Genomic DNA, 19,771 nt, shown 5'->3' with positions numbered 1-19,771 from the left:
ATTGTTTCTCCCTCCAAGACTTCCTTCTCTCCTTCCCCTATCGTAAAATTCTTGAGGGCTTGGTCAAACTAGTCTCGTTGCTGCTCCATATTTGGATTCATTGTGTGCATTTTTCCTTCAGGGTCTAAAGGGCTAGTTATTGTTGTTAGTTGTTGTGAAGGACAAGCTACTCATTCAGAAGAACTCCCTTGCTGAAGGGATGCCAAGGTATTCTTTAAAGATACCTGTCCCTAAAGGGGAAACTCTAACAAATTGAATGGTAAGGGGGGCAATATTGCTTTCTTGAAGGTGAGGAAATGCTCATACTCCTAGTCTAACAACTCCTCATTTACTCTTTTTAGTACTAACTCATAATATGTCGCACCAAAAAACAAGTTGTCAAACTTGTTCTCTTCATGAATGAATTGTTTGATACATGAATCTAGGGCCACCTTTTTTGCTACTCCCTTTGGATCATAACACATGGTCAAAATGATGACTAAATTCAATGCTTCAATAGGTAGGAAATCCTTTTTTGCATGAAGAGAATTTTCCAACGTGAAGAGCCCAAAACGCAAAGGAAACTAGGGCCAAATTTTCTTGTTGGATCTTTTCAATGCTTTGGTCATTCCATGGCCAACAGTTTGGTATCCTACCTCCCTACCTAATAATATATCTAGAACTTATAGCAATAAAACATGTGGGGGGGCATCGATTCCTAAGACTCTAATATAGGTGAAAATTTCCTGACCAAACCAATTCTTGACCTTCCTAAGGTCTTCCATAGCTTGTAGGGACATCCTGGGGGGTTTTGTCTAAAATATAACCTCATAGATGGGATTAATAACATTATGATATATTTTCTAAAAGTGATCAAAGTAATTGGTTTCCCAAAGTATATTGTGGCATATATGAATTAGTGTAGGATCAGAGATAGTCCATTTCCAACTCATGGTTTGGAAATCAACAAATTATAGACGTTGTGGGAGGAGTGGAAATCTAGAATGTTCCTAGCTATATTATTGCACAATATTGTGGCTGATTCAAAGATATATCCCTTAGAGGCCCCATCAATAAGAGGGACCAAATATTCAAGAAATTTGGAGACGTTGGGGTATGCATATAGCCTTTAGAGCATGGAAGCCACCTAGTTGAAAGGAGAAGCTAGAGAGTTTATGGAATACTTACCCTCTTGTTCTTTCTTTTGATTTTGTGGGGTTCGCCTCCATTCCCTAATTAACTCTACTGGATCCTAATGTTTTTTAAAAAACTCTACCACATACCTTTTTTCGTAAACATATTGAGGGTTTGGAAATTGGTACATCCTTTGTAAGGCCTCTACTGTGAATGATCCAATTATCAAGCCATTTCTTGTGTGGAATTTCCTCCCCATAATATCTAGTGTTTCGATCACCCATCTGACCATGTCTCTGTAGGGAAATATCCTAGGTATTGTTCTAATACTATGTAGAAATAAATTGGCTACATATTATGGGGTCAGTTCTGAGGTGGGGGTTTCATCATTGACGACTATTGTCTTGACAATCACCCAGGGACCTTCATCTTCAAAATATTTTTAGATTACCTCCCACAAGGAGTGGCTTACATATTTGGTGCATAATGTGTCCAAAAATAGTTCCACCATGGGAAAATTTTCATCAACGGTTTCCATAAATGGGCCAGTAGGTTGTTGCACAAGATTTTTTTATTTTCTCTTAACCTTCTTCATGTCCTGATGATCCAGTAGGTGGAGGATTTTTTTGGGTAAGGTGGGAGGATAGAGCGTTGTGAATGTACAAAGGTCTTTTACTCTGGCGAGCGATTCATATGAGACAACTACAAACTAATGGAAAATCTTGACACAGAATGGTTTTAAATATATGATTTGAAGTGCAATGGTAGGTGTGTGGGGTACAATAGTTAATTGGTGGGGAGTTTTATGTAGGAAATATACTGATATGGCATGGGGGAGACACGTGACGTAATTGGGTTGGGTGTTGGACAAGGGAGGAAAGAATATATATCAACTTCTTTCTACTTTTGCTTTCCACGCTTGCTTGATAATGGTCCCAACAGTGCAAATGGTCGTCGTGTTGGCCTAACAAGTGGCGGGTCCCTTTTAATCTCCTTGGCGGGTTGCCTGAGCGGAGTTGGAGTGATGATTCATCCCCCCAAAATCAATCATAACCATTGATCTATGTTGCTTACTCTATTGACTCTGACTTTATGGGGGGTTAGTGTTGACTTATCTGCCTCGTTCATCCACCGAACCTCTCTCTCAAGTGAAATTTATTTATGATTGGCGGTGATCCTTTTATTAAATGTCCACTCTTTAATCATTGGTGACTGTGACATGTGACAATTTGCTGCTAGTTAGCGGCCTCCCCTTGCTAGAAGTGAAACTTGTCACCGCTAAGTTGTGACCTAGTAGCTCGCGTGCCCTGCCCCCTTAGAGCCCGGAAGCTTGACTCTCATTAGAATGCAATTAGAAATGGGGGTCTTAACCCTCCGAGGTCTGTCACTGGGATTATGTCATATTGGAATTTTCCAAGCCACATGTTCAACTTCTAGTGACCATTTTTTGATCTCATATTTGCTCAATAGCGCATTTCCATTTGTATGCCAAATGAGAAAATTCCATGTCCCTGGCTGTGAATAGTGCAATCTTGACTTCTTCAAGGATTAAGTTAACAAAGGGTTATGGGGATCTGGGGTTCTGAGGTTCCAGCCTCCAATATTCATTAAGGGGTTCTATCAGTAGACACTCCCCAACTTTTGTTGAAAATAGCAACAAGAAATGCTAAATATAGAAGTGCTAAAAATAGCATTGCTATAAGTAGCATTTTGGGATACATTCCAATTTTAGTTAGTCCCTGAACTAAAATTGAGAATTAAAATTAGAATTTGATCTTAGTAGCTATTTAAAAAATAATTAATTAATTCATCTTGAGTTAATTAGTTAGAGAAAATCAAACATGAAGTCTATGTGAAGACATGCAAGAGTTATCCCTTTGATTGAGGAAGTTATCCCTTAATTAAGGAGACCAGGACGAGTTGTAATTAGTTAGCTCAGTTAACTGAGTTAAGTCCAGTTAGATTAGTTCCAACAGTTTGTGGAACTGATTTTGAGTTCAGTTAGTTAATGCATGCATGCATGTAACTAGTGTACTTCAGATAACTTAATATTCTCTCATAAATAACTCATGCATGTCAGTTCAGTCAGAGACCCAGTTGAGATCAGAGGAAGGGACAGTGTACTATTAGTTGCAGGAATATTCCCATGAGGATATCTCTTGCATGCAGAAGGAATTCATTCCTTGAGGATTGCGTATTTATTTCTGATTTTGGTGATTTGAGTGAGACGTGAATTCACACAGGTGGTAGCAAGAGGACCCAGGAGAAACTACGCAAGGAAATAAGAGGCTTAGAGGACTGAAGGAAGGAACATGTTGTGTCTATTCAATCTATGAGCAGCATTGAGGGATTGTACGGAGAGCTGGATAGCTTGTGAGCTAAAGCTTTGTGTAATCCTGAGATATTTCCACTTGCATGATAATACAGATAGTGGGATTTTTAGCTGAGGCTTTCCCCAGAGTATTCTTTTGTGTTCGTGTGATTGTTTCTTCTTCATCTGCTATATGTGTTCTATTTGATCTTGCTCAAAATCGATTAAGCTTCTGCAAGTTTGTTTGTAGAAGTAGATCAAGTATTTTGCTTTAGTATATTGCATTATCATGTGATCTACATTGAGAATTTTTACATGGTATCGGAGCAAAGGTGATGAAAGCAGAGAACAGTATATAAAGAAGGGAGAAGTTCGTAGTTTGAAGTTCCTGATTATAGAAATCGAATTCTTATCACATCTCAAATTTCACCAATGGCGTTCAACGGTTTGAGACTCGAGTATGCCCTAGACGGCGGCTTGAATTATATAGCCTAAAAGGATCACATGGAAGCAGTATTAGAGGACAACGGTTTCAAGGACTTCATTGATCAAGAAGTCCGCAAGCCAATAGCTCCTAATGCCCAAGAATTGGTGGAATGGAAGAAATGTGTGGCTAGAGCAAGGTGGATGCTTCTGGAGGGAATTCAAGGCCACATTGTCTCGAGTCTCCATGGGAAGGAGACACCATTTTCAATGTGGAAAACATTGAAGGATCTATATCATAACAGCAGTGATCATAGGAAGCTAGCGCTGAAATACAAGCTTCAAAAAATCAAGTGTGAAAATGGCAACACGATCTCTACAAGCTCACCAGCTGCAGGGATGAGCTTGGAAGTGTAGGAATCCTGATAGCTAATGATGACATGGTGAGTCTTGCTCTCCTCGGTCTTCCTAAGAGCTAGCATAGCTACCAAGACTCAGTAAATGGAAGAGAGAAACTACCATATTGGGAACGACTGTGGTCGGATTTGATGCAGGAGGAGATAAGTAGAAGCACCAGAGATGGTTCTTCATCAAAGCATGATGATGAAGAAAATCTAACCTTAGCGAGTAAGGCGAGGAAAGGGAAAGGGAAGGCTTCCCATTCCAAATCGATTTCTTCCCATGGTAAGAAGAAGATTGACAAATTGAAAGTGCAATGCTTTCATTGTCATGAGGTGGGCAATTATGCAACAAATTGTCCATAGAAGAAATCCAAGAAGGGATCAGATGGTGAGGCACTGGCCTCACAGTTCGAATTTTATTTCACCCTCATTACATGCATGGTTTCATCAATGGTGGGTTGTGTTTGGTACCTGGATAATGGAGCCTCATTCCACATGATCGGCGACAAGAGCTTATTCAGTACCTTGGAGGAGAAGGACCTCCAGATGCGCATAGATATGGGCGATGATGGAAAGTACCGTGTGTCAGGTGAAGGCACGGTTGTGTTTCAGAGGGAGCATGGAGCTCCTCTCACCCTGACTAATGTAAAGTATGTGCCTAGACTGAAGAAGAACCTGATATTCATCGCTATGTTGGAAGACAAAGGCTATGATGTAGTCACTAGTAAAGGAAAGGAATTCTTGAGGCACATCGGCACAGGACAAACCAAGAGGATTGGGATTTGAGTAAAGAATCTCTACAAGCTGGAGGTAGATGGTTGTGTTGCATTGAGTTTCAAAGCAAAGTTGGTGCAAAGCCAAGACATTGGTGAGCTATGGTATAGAAGATTGGGCCACTTGCACCATGGGGCCTTGAAGATCATGCAACAGATTTCTACCGGACTTCCCAAGGGTAAACTGGAGCAAGTGGATACATGCAAAGGTTGTACCTTGGGTAAGTATGCAAAATATTCCTTTCAGGATCGAGACAGTCAAGCTGGAGCAATCCTGGAGCGAGTTCATACAGATGTGTGTGGACCATTCTCGATAACCTCCACTGCTAAACAAAGGTACTATGTTATTTTCATTGATGATTTTTCTCATAGATGTTGGATCTACTTCATGCAGAAGAAGGATCAAACCTTCTCAAGGTTTTGTGAGTTCAAAGCCTTGGTTGAGAAAGAATCTGGAAATAAAATAAGGGCCTTGCGAAGTGACAATGGTGGAGAGTATGTCTCTCAACAGTTTAAGGACTTCTGTGCAGTATAAGGAATTAAACGGGAGTTGACGGCACCCCATAACCCACAACAAAATGGGGTCGTCGAAAGGAAGAATACAATGATTGTGGGAGCAGCTCGAGCAATGTTGCATGACCAAGGCCTACCACTTCATTTGTGGGCTGAGGCATGAAATACAACAGTATACTTGCAAAATAGAAGCCCACATCATATACTGGGGATGAAGACACCAGAGGAGGCTTTCTCCGAGAAGAGATTAAATGTGAGTCACTTCAGGATCTTTGGCTCATTGGTATTTTTCCATGTGACCAAAGATGCCCGGAAGAAGCTAGAGCCAACAGCTGAGTTGGCGATACTTGTGGGGTACACTGATACAACCCACAACTATCGGGTGTTCTTGCCTACCAGTCAGAGGATAGTGGTACATAGAGATTTGAAGTTCGACGAATAAAAGGCCATGCGAGTATCCCTTGAGAGGGAGCTCAAGTTGCATGCAAAGGAGGAACTTTTTGCTCCTAAGGAGGAGGAGCCTCAGACTAATGCAGAGTAGCCACATGCAGAGGATCTAGGAGTGGAGACATCCACTTATGCAGAGTCTTCCAGAGATGGGTGGAAATGCTCAAGGGAAGCTGACAGACTGATGATGGATGTGAGAGAGAATGCGGGATAGCCATCTTCTCAGTGCATATAGAGGAGGTCACCTGAGTGGTACACTGGTTACATGGCTCTAGTTGGGAAGTGTGTAGAGACCGAACCATCTTCCTTTGAGGAAGCAGTGCAGCAACTAGTCTGGTTTGATGCTGTGGTGGAAGAGTATGACTCCATAGTTCAGAACAATGTTTGGGATGTTGTTCCAAGACTGGAGGACAAGTCAGTGGTGAGTTCCCGATGGCTTTACAAGGTAAAGAAAGCAACTAATGGGAGTGTGGAGAAACATAAGGCAAGGTTTGTTTCCCTTGGTTTCTCACAGGTCGAGGGGATCGACTATGATGAGAATTTTTCTCTTGTAGAAAGGTACTCATCTATCAGATCGATGTTGGCACTATCAGCACATATGGGTTGGAAGATCCATCAGATGGATGTAAAGACTACGTTCCTCAATGGCAAGATTGAGGAAGAGGTGTACATAGAGCAACCAGAAGGATCGTGAGTCGCATGTGTGCCGACTCCAGAGAGCTTTGTATAGGCTGAAGCAAGCACCTTGTTCTTGGTACACCAAAATCGACAGTTATTTCACCGGGTTGGGCTTCACAAAGAGTGAAGCGAATGCGAACCTATACCACATCATTGTAGAAGGTAATAATTTGATCATTGTTCTTTATGTTGATGATCTAATATTGACAAGTGATGATCAGTTGATCATGCCTTGCAAGGAGGACCTTGCAAGAGAGTTCGAGATTAAAGACATGGGTCTCATGCACTACTTTCTAGGCAGGGAAGTGTGGCAGAAGGATGGGGAAGTGTTTGTGTCTCAAGGCAAGTATGCCAATGAGATACTCAAGAGATTCTACATGGAGAAGTGCAAGCCCATGTAGACAACTCTAACAGGTAACTAGAGGAAGGAGGATGTTACTTCAGGTGAGGTAGTAGCTGCTACTATTTATCGGTAGCTTGTGGGTTCATTGATGTATTTAGTGATCACACGACCCAATTTATGTTTTTTGGTGAACCAACTAAGTCAAGCTATGGTTCAGCCTACCAAGTTGTTTTGGAAGGCAACGAAGCATGTGCTAAGACACCTCAGAGGCACATCTCAGTATGGATTATGGTACAGATGAATAGAGGGAGTGAAGCTCCAGGGCTTCATAGATGCATATTAGCCAGGGATTCCATCAGATCAGAAGAGCACTTCAGGAGGAATTATACCTTGGTTCAGCTGCAGTTTCTTGGTACAACAAGAAACAGAGGTCAATTGCAGTTAGCTCAACGGAGGCTGAATACATGGCTGCCAGTTAGGCAGCATGTGAGTCCATTTGGATGCGGAAAATTCTAGTTGGATTGTTTGATTAGAGGATGGATCCAGCTGTGATCTATTTTGATAATCAGAGTTGTATCAAATTATCTAAGAATCCAGTATTTCATGACAAGTCCAAGAACATCGATATCTGGTATCATCATATTCGAGACTGTGTGGTGAAGAGGATCATGTTGTTGTAGTATTTTTCGACTGACGAGCAGGATGTAGATATTTTGACTAAGGCATTGTCAAAATGAAAATTCGAGTTCCACAGAGACAGGATTGGGGTGACAAATAATCCCTTTCTTGTTGAGAGGGAGCGTTGAAAATAGAAACAAGAAATGATAAATATAGAAGTGATAAAAATAGCATTGCTATAAATAGCATTTTAGAATACATTCCAATTTTAGTTAGTCCCTGAACTAAAATTGAGAATTAAAATTCGAATTTGATCTTAGCAGTTGTTTGAAAAATGATTAATTAATTCATCTTGAGTTAATTAGTTAGAGAAAATCAAACATGAAGTCTATGTGAATACATGCAATAGTTATCCCTTTGATTGAGTAAGTTATCCCTTAATTAAGGAGAGCAGAATGAGTTGTACTTTGGGTTGTAATTAGTTAGCTCAGTTAACTGAGTTAAGTCCACTTAGATGAGTTCCAACAGTTTGTGGAACTGATTGTGAGTTCAATTAGTTAATGCACGCATGCATGTAACTAGTGTACTTTAGATAACTGAATATTCTCTCATAAATAACTCATGCATGTCAGTTCATTCAGAGACCCAGTTGAGATCAGAGGAAGGGACAATGTACTATCAGTTGCAGGAATATTCCCATGAGGATATCTCTTGCATGCAGAAGGAATTCATTCCTTGAGGATTTCACAGTTATTTCTGAGTTTGGTGAGTTGTGTGAGAGGTGAATTCACACAGGTGGCAGCCAAAGGACCCAGGAGAAGCTGCGCAAGGAAATAGGAGGCTTGGAGGACTGAAGGAAGGCACATGTTGTGTCTATTCAGTCTATGAGCAGCATTGAGGGATTGTACTAAGAGCTAGATAGTTTTTGAGCTAAAGCTTTGTGTAATCCTCATATATTTCCACTTGTATGATAATACAAATAGCAGGGTTTTTAGCTGAGCCTTTCCCTAGAGTATTCTTCTGTGTTCATGTGTGATTGTTTCTTCTTCATCTGTTATATGTGTTCTATTTGATCTTGCTGAAAATCGATTAAGCTTCTGCAAGTTTGTTTGTAGAAGTAGATCAAGTATTTTGCTATAGTATATTGCATTATTAGGTGATCTACATTGAGAATTTGTACAGCTTTGACAATTGACAGATTTGTGATCTCAGGATTTCAAGGTTCCGAGATTTCGACCTTTACATCCTTTGATTTTTCAATCCTCCTCTTTTGATCCCATTAGTTACTTCAAGACATATTCACATTATTAGAAAACCTTTCCTCAGTACTTTCAATGAGTAGGCTCGCTATGGCCCTTAAGCTCACCCATTCCTTGAAAATTGGTCCAATCTCTGCCATGTTCTACACCCCACTACTCTAGGATGTAATACTTTAGGAAACAAAAATGAGAAGACAATAGTGACATTGGTTAGAGGGCGTTTCTGAATTATGGAAAAGTATATGGGATAGGATGTATAGCCCAGGTCAATTCCATGTGGAAAAGTTCCAAAGATCATAGTACTGCTTGGGTTCTCCCTTATGGAATTTGGCATAATAAAAAACATATAATTTAGGATCATATATATTGGGATATTTGAGATGATACCTCAACTATATTTTGGGAGGACTCATAGTAGCATATGCCACGACTGGAGATATTAGAGGAGCTTCAACCAATTAAAGAGTTCACAAAGTCTCAAGACACCTCATGGGTGGTGGATTTTTGGAGAGGACCTAACTCCTAATCTTCTTGGTGGGAATGGAAAATAGTGGAAAACTAAAGATATCTAGAACTGGATAATATTTCACCATGCCCTAAGGGAAATGAGAATATAGATAGCAAAGGACAAGGATATATTGCAGTGGGGATATAAGCCAATAGGAATGTTCACAATCAACGAAGCTTATGGATTAGTAGTAGGTTATGCGATGATTCACCAAGAGCCATTATGGAGGAATATTTGGGCTTCCAAATTGTGGCTGTAAAACTCTCATTTCCTTTGTCTCATAGGTTGTCGACACCTTTTACACTGGGATATTCTCCAAAGTAAAGGCTTCATGGGACCATATTGGTGCCCTTGATTCCAGTTTCAAGAGGAGAGTATGGAGCACCTATTGAATACTTGTCCAATAGTAGAGTAACTGTGGGAGATGGTGTGAAGTACATTTGGGTACTTGGACCACTCTCTCAATAGTATTTGGGAAACCATTAAGCATTATAAGGGGCCCCTTTTCAAAAAATTGGTAGTTAATCAAGCATGGATTCTGGTCTTGGGATTCCTTCTTTGGAATCTCTAGAAAGATAGAAACAAAATTGTCTTTAAGAATCAAATATCTTCTTCCCAAGTAGTCTAGAATATTATTATTAATAATGTGTGAGAAACAATATTAACTAAAAATGGGAATAAAATGACTAGAAAGTCGAAGGAGAGGAAGCCTTGATTCTTAATAAAATAGAACTCTCCTAGACAATGATATGGCAACATTCGTCTACACTAGTTAAGGTACCAAACTCTTCCCCTATAGGTTTTGTATTCCCTCCAGAAGGATTTGTTAAATTGAACTTTGATGGATCTTCTACAAGTAATCCTGGGTTGGCAGGGTACATTGGTGTCCTCCAAGACTACTTGGGTAGACCTAAGGGTTTGTTTGTTGGATATTGTGGGTTTACTGAAACAATGTGGTGGAATTCACTACATTTGAAAAGGGTCTATTACTGGCAAAGAGGTTGGGGATTACCAAATTTCAAGTCATGGGGGACTCTCAATTAGTGATTCAAGTTATTCAAAAAATGGTTAATGGAACCCCTATCTCTCAAGTGGTCGAAAATTGGTGCATTGAAAGCCAGGATTCCAAAATTTAGGATCTTCTTCTCTCTTTTCGTTAAGTCATTTCCTCTTGTACTGGATGGTTAGGGATCTAGGTGGTTGATTGGTTGGAAAACTGAGGAAATCGGGAATCCAATCCTGATTTCAATTCATAGTGGCCTCCCCTTATCAACTGAGGGACATTGAGCAATTGGAAAACATGTTAGAGAGAAATAATCTCTCCACGATGGGGGTGGTAATGAATAGGATAGAGGTACAACTGGGGAATTTAATCACATCCCCACGTGGTAGTTAACATAATGAAGCATGTTGTGAAAGCCACTTCTCGCAAGTGGGAGATGAAGGTTCTAGATATCATTATGAATACATGTGGTATTTGGTCAATCCATTGCTCTAGGTGTTTTTTTCAAGGAATGAGTTGTAAAACTAAGGCGAAAATCATCTTTCTAGGAGTGTAGTGTGGTTTCTTGTTGTCTCCATCCCTTTCCCTCAGCTCTAAAATCACAACGTCAAATGAAAATTCAAAATCCATGGATTCACTTCAACCATGGTGGTGGCTCGAGGCTTAACTGCCTAGGACCCTAGCTCGTCAAGGAATGTGTATGTTATGGAACAATTCTTGGAATTTGGAATGTAGGACACCAAGAAGGGTAGGTTTCCCTCGAATTTGTTTTCGAGGTCTCCCGAGCTTCCTTTCTTGTAGGTAAAGGTTTCATGTTTAACTCTATTTTTTGTTCTAGAATTGTTCTCTTGGTGGTCTAGTAGGCTCAATGTAGCAGTGTGTGGTGGGTTTCTGGTGTGCAATGAAGAGGCCACCAAAGGGGGTGAAGGCCTAATTAGAGTGCCTATTCTTCACCTTGGTTATTATTCGTTCTAGGCAGACCAGTGGGGTGGCAGGTTTTTCACCTCAAGGAGTTTGTCTCTTTGCGTGGGGTCTAGAAGCTACTTGAAGTTTATGGATCCTTGGAGGAGGTCAAGTTCTTACTTGTGGTTAGTGATTGGTGTGAGGAGATGTTGGCACTACCCTGATAGGAGGGTGGAAGGTGACAGTTATTTTACTAGTGGGAATGCTGGTGATTTTCATATTAAATATGAAGTAGGTGGATGTTTTTTTGGGTAAGGTGGGAGAATAGAGCGTTGTGAATATACAGAGGTATTTTACTCAAGCAATCGATTGATATGAGATGGCTACAAACTAATGGAAAGGCTTGACAAATAATAGTTTTAAATATATCATTTGAAGTGAAAAAGTAGGTGCGTGGGGTACAACGGTTAGGTTGCAGGGAGTTACAAGTGGGAAATATACTAATATGGCATAGGGGAGACATGTGGCATAACTAGGTTGGGTGTAGGACAAGGGAGGAAAGAATATATCAACTTATTTCCATGCTCTCTTGTCACGCTCCCTTGATAACGGTCCCAAGAGTGCAAATCGTTGTCACTTTGGCTTGACAGGTGAAAGACCCCTTCTAATCTCCCCAATGGGGTACCTGAGTGGAGTTGGAGTGATGATTCACCCCCCCATAATAAATCATAACCATTGATCTACATTGCTTACTCTATTGACTCTAACTTTCTGGGGGGGATGGCAATGATTGATTTGTCATGCTCGTTCATCCACCGGAAGTCCCTCTTGAGTGACATTACTTTATGATAGGTGGTGATCCTTTTAGCAAATGTCTACTCTTTAACCATTGGTGATTATGACATGTGATAATTCATTGCCACCTAGCATATTCCCCTTACTGGAAGTGGTACTTGTCACTGTTGAGATGTGACCCGATATCTCATGCACCCTACCCCCTTAGAGCTCCAAAGCTCTGCTCCCTTTAGAATGCAACTAGAAATGGGGGTATTCATCCATTGGGGTCTTCCACCAAGATGGTGTCATCTTGGAATTTTCCAAGCCACGTGTCCAACTTCCAATGAGTAGTTGTTGACGTCATCTTTTCTCAATAGAGTGTTTCCATCTGTACCCCAAATGAGAAAATTCTCGGTCCCTAATTGTGAATAGTGCAATCCTAACTTCTTCAAGGATTAAGTTAGAAAAGGGTTTAAGGGATCCAATTTTTTCGGGTTTGGGGCTCCAATATTCATTACAGGGTTCTATCAACAGATGCCCCACAGCTCCAATAATTGACATATTTGTGATCTCTAATCCTCGGGGCCTTTTATAATTAATTCATAATGGGAAATGGGATTTCAAGGTTCTTTGTTTTTTACCTTTACGTCCTCCGCTTTTGTCATCCTCCTCTTTTGATCCCAGTAGTTACTTCAAGGCTTATTCACATTATTAGAAAACTTTTCCTAAGTACTTTCATTACGTAGGACTGATATGACCCTTGAGCTCACCCATTCACTGAAAACCGATCCAATCTCTGCCATGTTGTACACCCCACTACTCTGGGATGTAATATTTTAGGGAAAAAAATGAAAATACAACATCCACTCCAATTGGGAATAATGTCTTTCTAGGAAGGCATTGAGAACCTTCAAACTAGTAGCCTTTGTTGTGCATGGAGTCAAAAATATACATCCAAAAATGAAAAATAAAATGAAACGCATTGATATTTACAATCACTTACTGATATTTACAATGGAAGTAGGTACCTGATCTTATTCTCGATAGTAATGCTTGAGGTATTTCCCATTGATGGGAAGCTCAAGCACTTCACCATCCAAATTTTATAGTAGGAATGCATTGTTGCCTTTGGTCTCTACTATCTTGAATGGTCCAAACCACAAGGGGTAAATTTTCCATACTTTCCCTTTTCTTCCTTTCTAGCATCCCACCTAATCACAAGGTCCCCTAGTTGGAAAACTCTATCTTTGGCCTTTATATTGAACATGACCTTCATTTTATCTTGATATTTGACCAAATTTTGATTCACCTAGTCCCTATTCTCGTACAACTCAACCAACTGGTTTATCCTTCAAGTTAGAGGATTTGGCTCCTTCTCTACATCCTAAATTAATTTAGCTATTGGCATAGCCAAGGTAATAGTGTAGTTGTACCATATAATAGCTCAATTTGTGATTTCCCAGTGGATCTCTTCTTTGTGACTCTGTTTTCCCAAAGAGAAAACTTAAGTTGGGAATCTCAGCTTTTCTTATTATCTGCAATGGATTTCTTTAAGATTCTCACCAATTTCTTGTTTGATGAATCATATAAGCCATTTCCCTATGGAAAATACATGGTGGAGTGACTAAGAATACAATTATACTTCTGACAGAAATCAACAAGCTTCACAGACTTGAACTCTTGGGCATTATTAGTCAATATCTTCTTTGGACATCCAAACTTGGAAAAAATGTTTTCTTCCAAGAACTTCATGATCACTGAATCAGTTGCAACCTAGGTAGGGATGGATTCAACCCATTTAGTGAAGTAATCAGTGGCTGTCAAAATCCATTTGTGCCACCCACTTGAAGGTGGGGGAATCTCTCCTATGAAATCTAGTCCCCATTACCTGAATGGTTCGTCAACAAAAACTAGAACCAGAGGAAATTGAGCCAACATTTTTTTTTAGCAAACATTTGATATTCCCTACAACCTCTCCCCAGTTTATAGATGTCATAAAACAAGGTAGGCGAGTAGAAACCATCCTTCAAAATTTTATGAGTTGTATCCTTCCAGCTATAGTGTATTCCAAAAGCGCAACCATGGTATTCATTAATATTCTCAACTATTTCTTCTTTAGTTAAGAATAATAGCAATATACCGCCAGGGTCCTTCCAATAAAGTTGACCATATGTGATTACATACTTCTGGGCTTTCATCCTCATAGCCTTATATTTCACTTTGTCTAAGCTCGTTGGGTAGCTGAGAAATAATAGGTAGTGGACAATGCTTTTGTACCACTCTGAATAAAGGTATTTATAGACTATTTTATTATTTTTCTCATTTGATTGATTCTCCCCATCTATCATATTTGGACTTGGAGTCTTGACAGCAAATTTATCCCCATTGCTTGACAGTTCACCTCCGATAAAGTATTAGCCAAATCCTTCCCTTTTATCAATTTGGTCGGCTTGATATCCATAACATAGTCCTGGATTTTTGCTATCCATTTTCCCCTTTTTCCTTCACTATATCCTTGCGTAAGAATATCCTTCATGACTTATATAGGGACATAAGAAATGTTTTTTTACTATAGAACATATGCCCTGAAGGTTTTCACGATCTTAACCAGCACATAAGCTTATTTTTCCAAGCTATCATACTTCAACTCTGCATCTCTTAGTACTTGGATGAAAAATGCTATCAGTTTCTCTTTCTCTTCTTCATTCTTTTGTGGTAAAAAAATTGCTACAGTGTTTGGGGATGCAAAAGAGAATATGATAAAAGGATTCTTCTCCAAAGGATTTCTTAATTCTGGCAAAATATTCTCTGGCCTCCATAGTCCATTTGACTACTTTTTCCTTCCTCAACATGTATATAATGTCCTTCAATCTCAGCATAACTAGGCACAAACCTTCTTAGGAGGTTTATCCTCCCCAGGAAAATGTGTGTCTCCTTTTTGCTCCTTGGAAAAGGGATAGTATTGATTGCTTCTACCCTCTTGGGGTCAATTCTCACTCCTTCCTTTTATACTATATGTCCCAAGAGCTTGCCTTCATTGAGAGAAAATTGTGCCTTATTTGGGTTCAAAGATATTTCATACTTCCTGCACTTCTCAAATGTGTGTTGTAAATGCTACAAGTTCTCTTCATTAGATTTTGAGAACACAATTATGTCTTCTATGTTAACCACCACAAACTTATTGTTTTCTCCAATAAACGCTATATCCATCACTCTTTGGAGAGTAGCTCTAACGTTCATGAGACCAAAAGGCATTTTGGCATACATGAATGTACCCCATGGGGTGGTAAAAGTTGTTTTCTTATGATCTTCAAGATGTACAACAACCTGGTTGAACTCTGAAAACCCATCAATCAAATACAATCTTGATGATCCCACCACTTTCTGCAAAACATAATCCATCTTAGGTAGTGGGTAGTTATCTTGCAGGGACGCCCTATTCAAATTTTTGAAATCCACACACAACCTCATTTCTCTATTCTTCTTTCTGACAAGGATTAGATTAGCCATTGAATCTGAATATCTCAATGGTACAATGACTTTACCCTGAAGCATTTTCCTGATTTCTTGCTCTATCAAAGGGAGAAGAAAAGGATTGATATGCATCATTTTTTGCTTATGGGGTTTAATTTCAGCCTTCAATGGGATCTTATGTTGAATGATGTTGATATCATAAGTTTTCAAATCATCATAAGACCAAGAAAATCTATCAACATACCTTCTAAAAAGGTCAAGAAACGTTTTCCTATATCTCTCTGGAATCCCTTTAGCCAACGTAATTAGCTTGGGTTGTTAATATGTGTCAATATTATAGTCTTCAATATCTTCTTTAGCCTCCTTAGTTGTTTTAACAACCACATCATTAGCATCAAACAATCTTTCCAATGGGACTAGCCCTTTTGGGATTATGTTCCCCTTTAGCTGGAGAATTTTTTGCCCGTCTACAGATTCTTCCCAAGGTAATTGGTGCTTGGTAGCTTCCAGTTCCTCGATGCCTTCACCCTCTTGGTCTATGGAAATATTTGAAAACTCCTCGATCACTTCCAGAAATATTTTGATCTTATATTCATTTTCAAACACCTACCAGTATTTTATATTTTCAAGAACTAAGGATATGTGCCTAACTTCAACTTCATATCTCAACAGGGGATTTTGGTGGGGTTTGAAAGTATTGGTTGTTGTAGCCAAAGAATCCACCATCCTCTTTTGATCCCTAGGAAATATTTGAATATTAAAGGCAAGAAAGAAATTTTCAATTAGATCTCAGACCTCATTTCTATAAGACTTCAGTTAAAGATGCTTAGTTTGGCACTAATTCTTGATATGTTTGAAAATTAGCTCAAAATCTCCAAACACCATCAGATATTCAATCTTTAAATTTTTAGCAAATTGTAGACCCAACACCAAGGCCTCGTACTCAACAATGTTGTTTGTAGCATCAAATTCCAATTTTTATACAGGAGGGATGATGTTATCCTCAGGGAATTTCAGGAACACTTCCGCTCCATTTCCTTCTCTGGACTAGGCTCCATCAAAGTAAAACTTCCACACACTATCAACTTTTGTTTGTTGCAAATTAACTTGTGCGAGATTCTCCATTTGGGTTTCCTTCATAACTTGATCATACATTTCTAACGTAAATCATGAAATATCCTTTTCCAGGCCATATACTATAGAGTTATTGGAATTATTTTCTCTTGTGACTATCTTTACAAACCTGGATTATCTATACAGTCTATGCTCTTCTCCCCAAAGACTGGAATAGTGGCATATGTAAGGTCTAATTTGATAGAACCTCCATGTTTCATTCCCTGAGATATGGAGAATACCAAATCTTGCAAGAATATCTGCTACCACAATATCCATCACTACACTTTTCGCAGAAATTTGGGCCAGAGTGACAACCAGGTCTTTGATCATTCCTAGGGACTTGAATATTTTGGAATCAAAGGAATACAATTCTGTGTATGGTCTAGTTATTTGCAAACCAAGTTGTTCCATAACAAACAAAAGGAATTAGATTATGAGAGGCTCCTTAATCAAGCATGCAATTATGCAACAACAAATCATGGATCACTAGGGTGACATAGAATGGAGGAGTGGAAGGGTCCTTCTCCTCCACATGAGGTCCAAACATGACTATAAGGCTTTCTTCTTTTAAATTATGATTGTCTTAAGATGAATCAATGAGAGATACATCCATGAACTAAGAAACTTGTTTTTTATAACTGGGTTGTTTCAATAATTCAGTCAAAGGAATAGATATCTTGACCTTTGCTAACTCTTTTTGCAATATGAAACCAAAATGATTCCTATCAACTTTAACTAAGTCAACTATTTGGTTGCTTTCTTGATGTATTAGCTTTGTTTGAACTAGTTTTTTCTCTACATTTGGGACTTCAAACTTGATATTGGTGGAGTGGGAGATTTCTTCCCCGGTTGGTGGAATAGGGTTGATAGGTTTTTTCCCTTTATCTGTTGGTTTTGGGGAAGCAGGTTGAGAAGTTTCGTCATTTTGATCCTGCATCCGGGATATTTTTCTAGACCTCTAATAATACTTCCCATGCAACGCTTGCATGAAATCAGAAAAATTCTTACAATAAGCATATTTATCCTCTTCATCCAAGGGGTCATTTTGATCACCATCTTCTCCTTCCTATCTCCTATCTCATTCTCTTCTTGTAGAAGAGAAAAGAGTTGGTTCTCATGAACTTCTATAGCATCTTCAATGCTTTCTTTAGGATCATCCTCTAAATACAATGGAGGTTGAATTTGATCTTGTTGATCCTTCCTTTCTCTTTGCAAATATTGCAAAGGGGGTCTCCTATATTGGGTATTAAAGTTTCTATTAGGCCCTTGTTGGATTTATCATGGATGGTTTTTGTTTTCTAGCTCCAGTTTCACCAATTTATTTGAAGGTTTCCTCATCAATTTATTTATTTCATCTAACCTCTACTCTTGAGCTTCTTTTGCTTCGCCAGAAGAGCTATCCTCTTCTTTTCCCCTTCTCATATCACCACATTCTCCCTTTCATTTCCACTTTCCTATAGATGAATTTTTTTCCTCAACCTTGTTATAGTCTGTTAGTTTATTATTAATCAAAGGGCTTCGAAAATTCATAGTTTTGTTGTCATACAAACAATCAAAGCTCACAAACTTTTTCATTGCTATAAATTTGACTAAACACTAACTGGGAAATCATTATGCAAGTGGTTTTAATTTGGTCATAAAAGTATTAATCTTTAATTGGAAAGGGTGTTTGAGTATGAGAGTTGTCATTATGATTTTTGAGTCATAATTTTGGGGGTTTGTTAAAGTCGTTCAACTGAACAATGGGTTTACAATAAAAAAGAATGATGACAAAGCAAATATGGTTACAAACATTACAGTTTTCTCCTTCATCATACATTATTTATTCCCCTCATCCTATATTCCTTCTTTCTCCCTATTCTCTATTTGTTCCCTTAATCATACATATCTTTTTCCCTTACCCCCTCATTCTTTCGAATTATCACCTATTTCAAAACATTCATCCCATCCCATATTCCTATTTAGGCCTAAATCCCCTTTATCCTAAATCCCTTAACCTTAGGCCTAAATTCCTTTACCAAAACATCATTTCATGTGATGATTGAAATACACCCAAATACACCATATAGGAGCTTAGTGATCATACCCACATCATGCTCATGGATCCTATCACACTCTCAAAAATTTCATATGATTTCTTTTCAGGTGGAGTGCTAATTAAACAACAGGTTTAATTACGTCATCATAGAATTTGAATCATTTTCAAATCACCCAAGAGAACCGCCATTTTGATTGTTTCTTCTCATAGGTAAATGAATTGGTTCATCATGTAGGAGTTCTAAAGAATTGGGCATCCATTGAAGGCAGATAGCAAAGAGTTTCAAATTTTGTGTTGCAATATCGCTACGCAATTGTTGTGCAAAGCATTCCTGAAGCTACCAGAGTTCCACAGTTCAGTCTCAACATTGTGGGAGGTAGGAGTCAGTTCCCCTGTTTGTAAATTTGTTGCCAAACACTCTGATTAAGTGCAGTCAAGGTTTTGTCTATTCTCTTTGAAAATTTTGGTTACGCATACCCTGTTTGTCAACCACGCACAATTAGTTTTTAATTCAAAGTCGTGTCTTGCTGGGAGTCACGAAATTCTGGGTGGTTGAGGGTAAATTGTGAGGTGCAAATAAAGTGTATGCTTTCTCCTTCTTGATAGTTGAAATCTGCTCTGCCACCACTGTTGCATATACCTATCTTGCTAAGTCTGCATTGTCACACTCTTTGAGTTTTTCACTCTTTGTCTTATACATGTAGCCTTTCATAAAGTCTGAGTCAAGGCTGCCAAGTGTTAGGGTTAATGGCTCCCAATACTAGCAAGAAGGGAGGGGATATAGTGTGCGTTGAACCCAACACCTTAAACCTCATAAATTCCTCCCCAGCCATTAGAGTTGCTTTCAAGAATGTTGGTTGCATTCCATTCTACCAGAAAGTCCAGAAGGTGGGTCACAATACCAGGTTGGAAAGCCTTTTTGCCTTGAACCTCCATGACAACAAGGTCAAGTTAGGGAATCTAGAGATCATTATTACAGAAAAAAAATCATTGCAGATGCTACTAGTCTTCCCACAACAGGGGAAAAATGGTTCAAAGGAGATGAACTTGATATATCAGCCTTCAAACAGTTT

The sequence above is a fragment of the Pinus tabuliformis genome, chromosome 7 (genome assembly GCF_031772625.1).
Source record: "Pinus tabuliformis cultivar Carrire ecotype Pingquan chromosome 7, CPIR1, whole genome shotgun sequence".
Taxonomy (NCBI): domain Eukaryota; kingdom Viridiplantae; phylum Streptophyta; class Pinopsida; order Pinales; family Pinaceae; genus Pinus; species Pinus tabuliformis.
Note: the sequence above shows the minus strand (reverse complement) of the source record.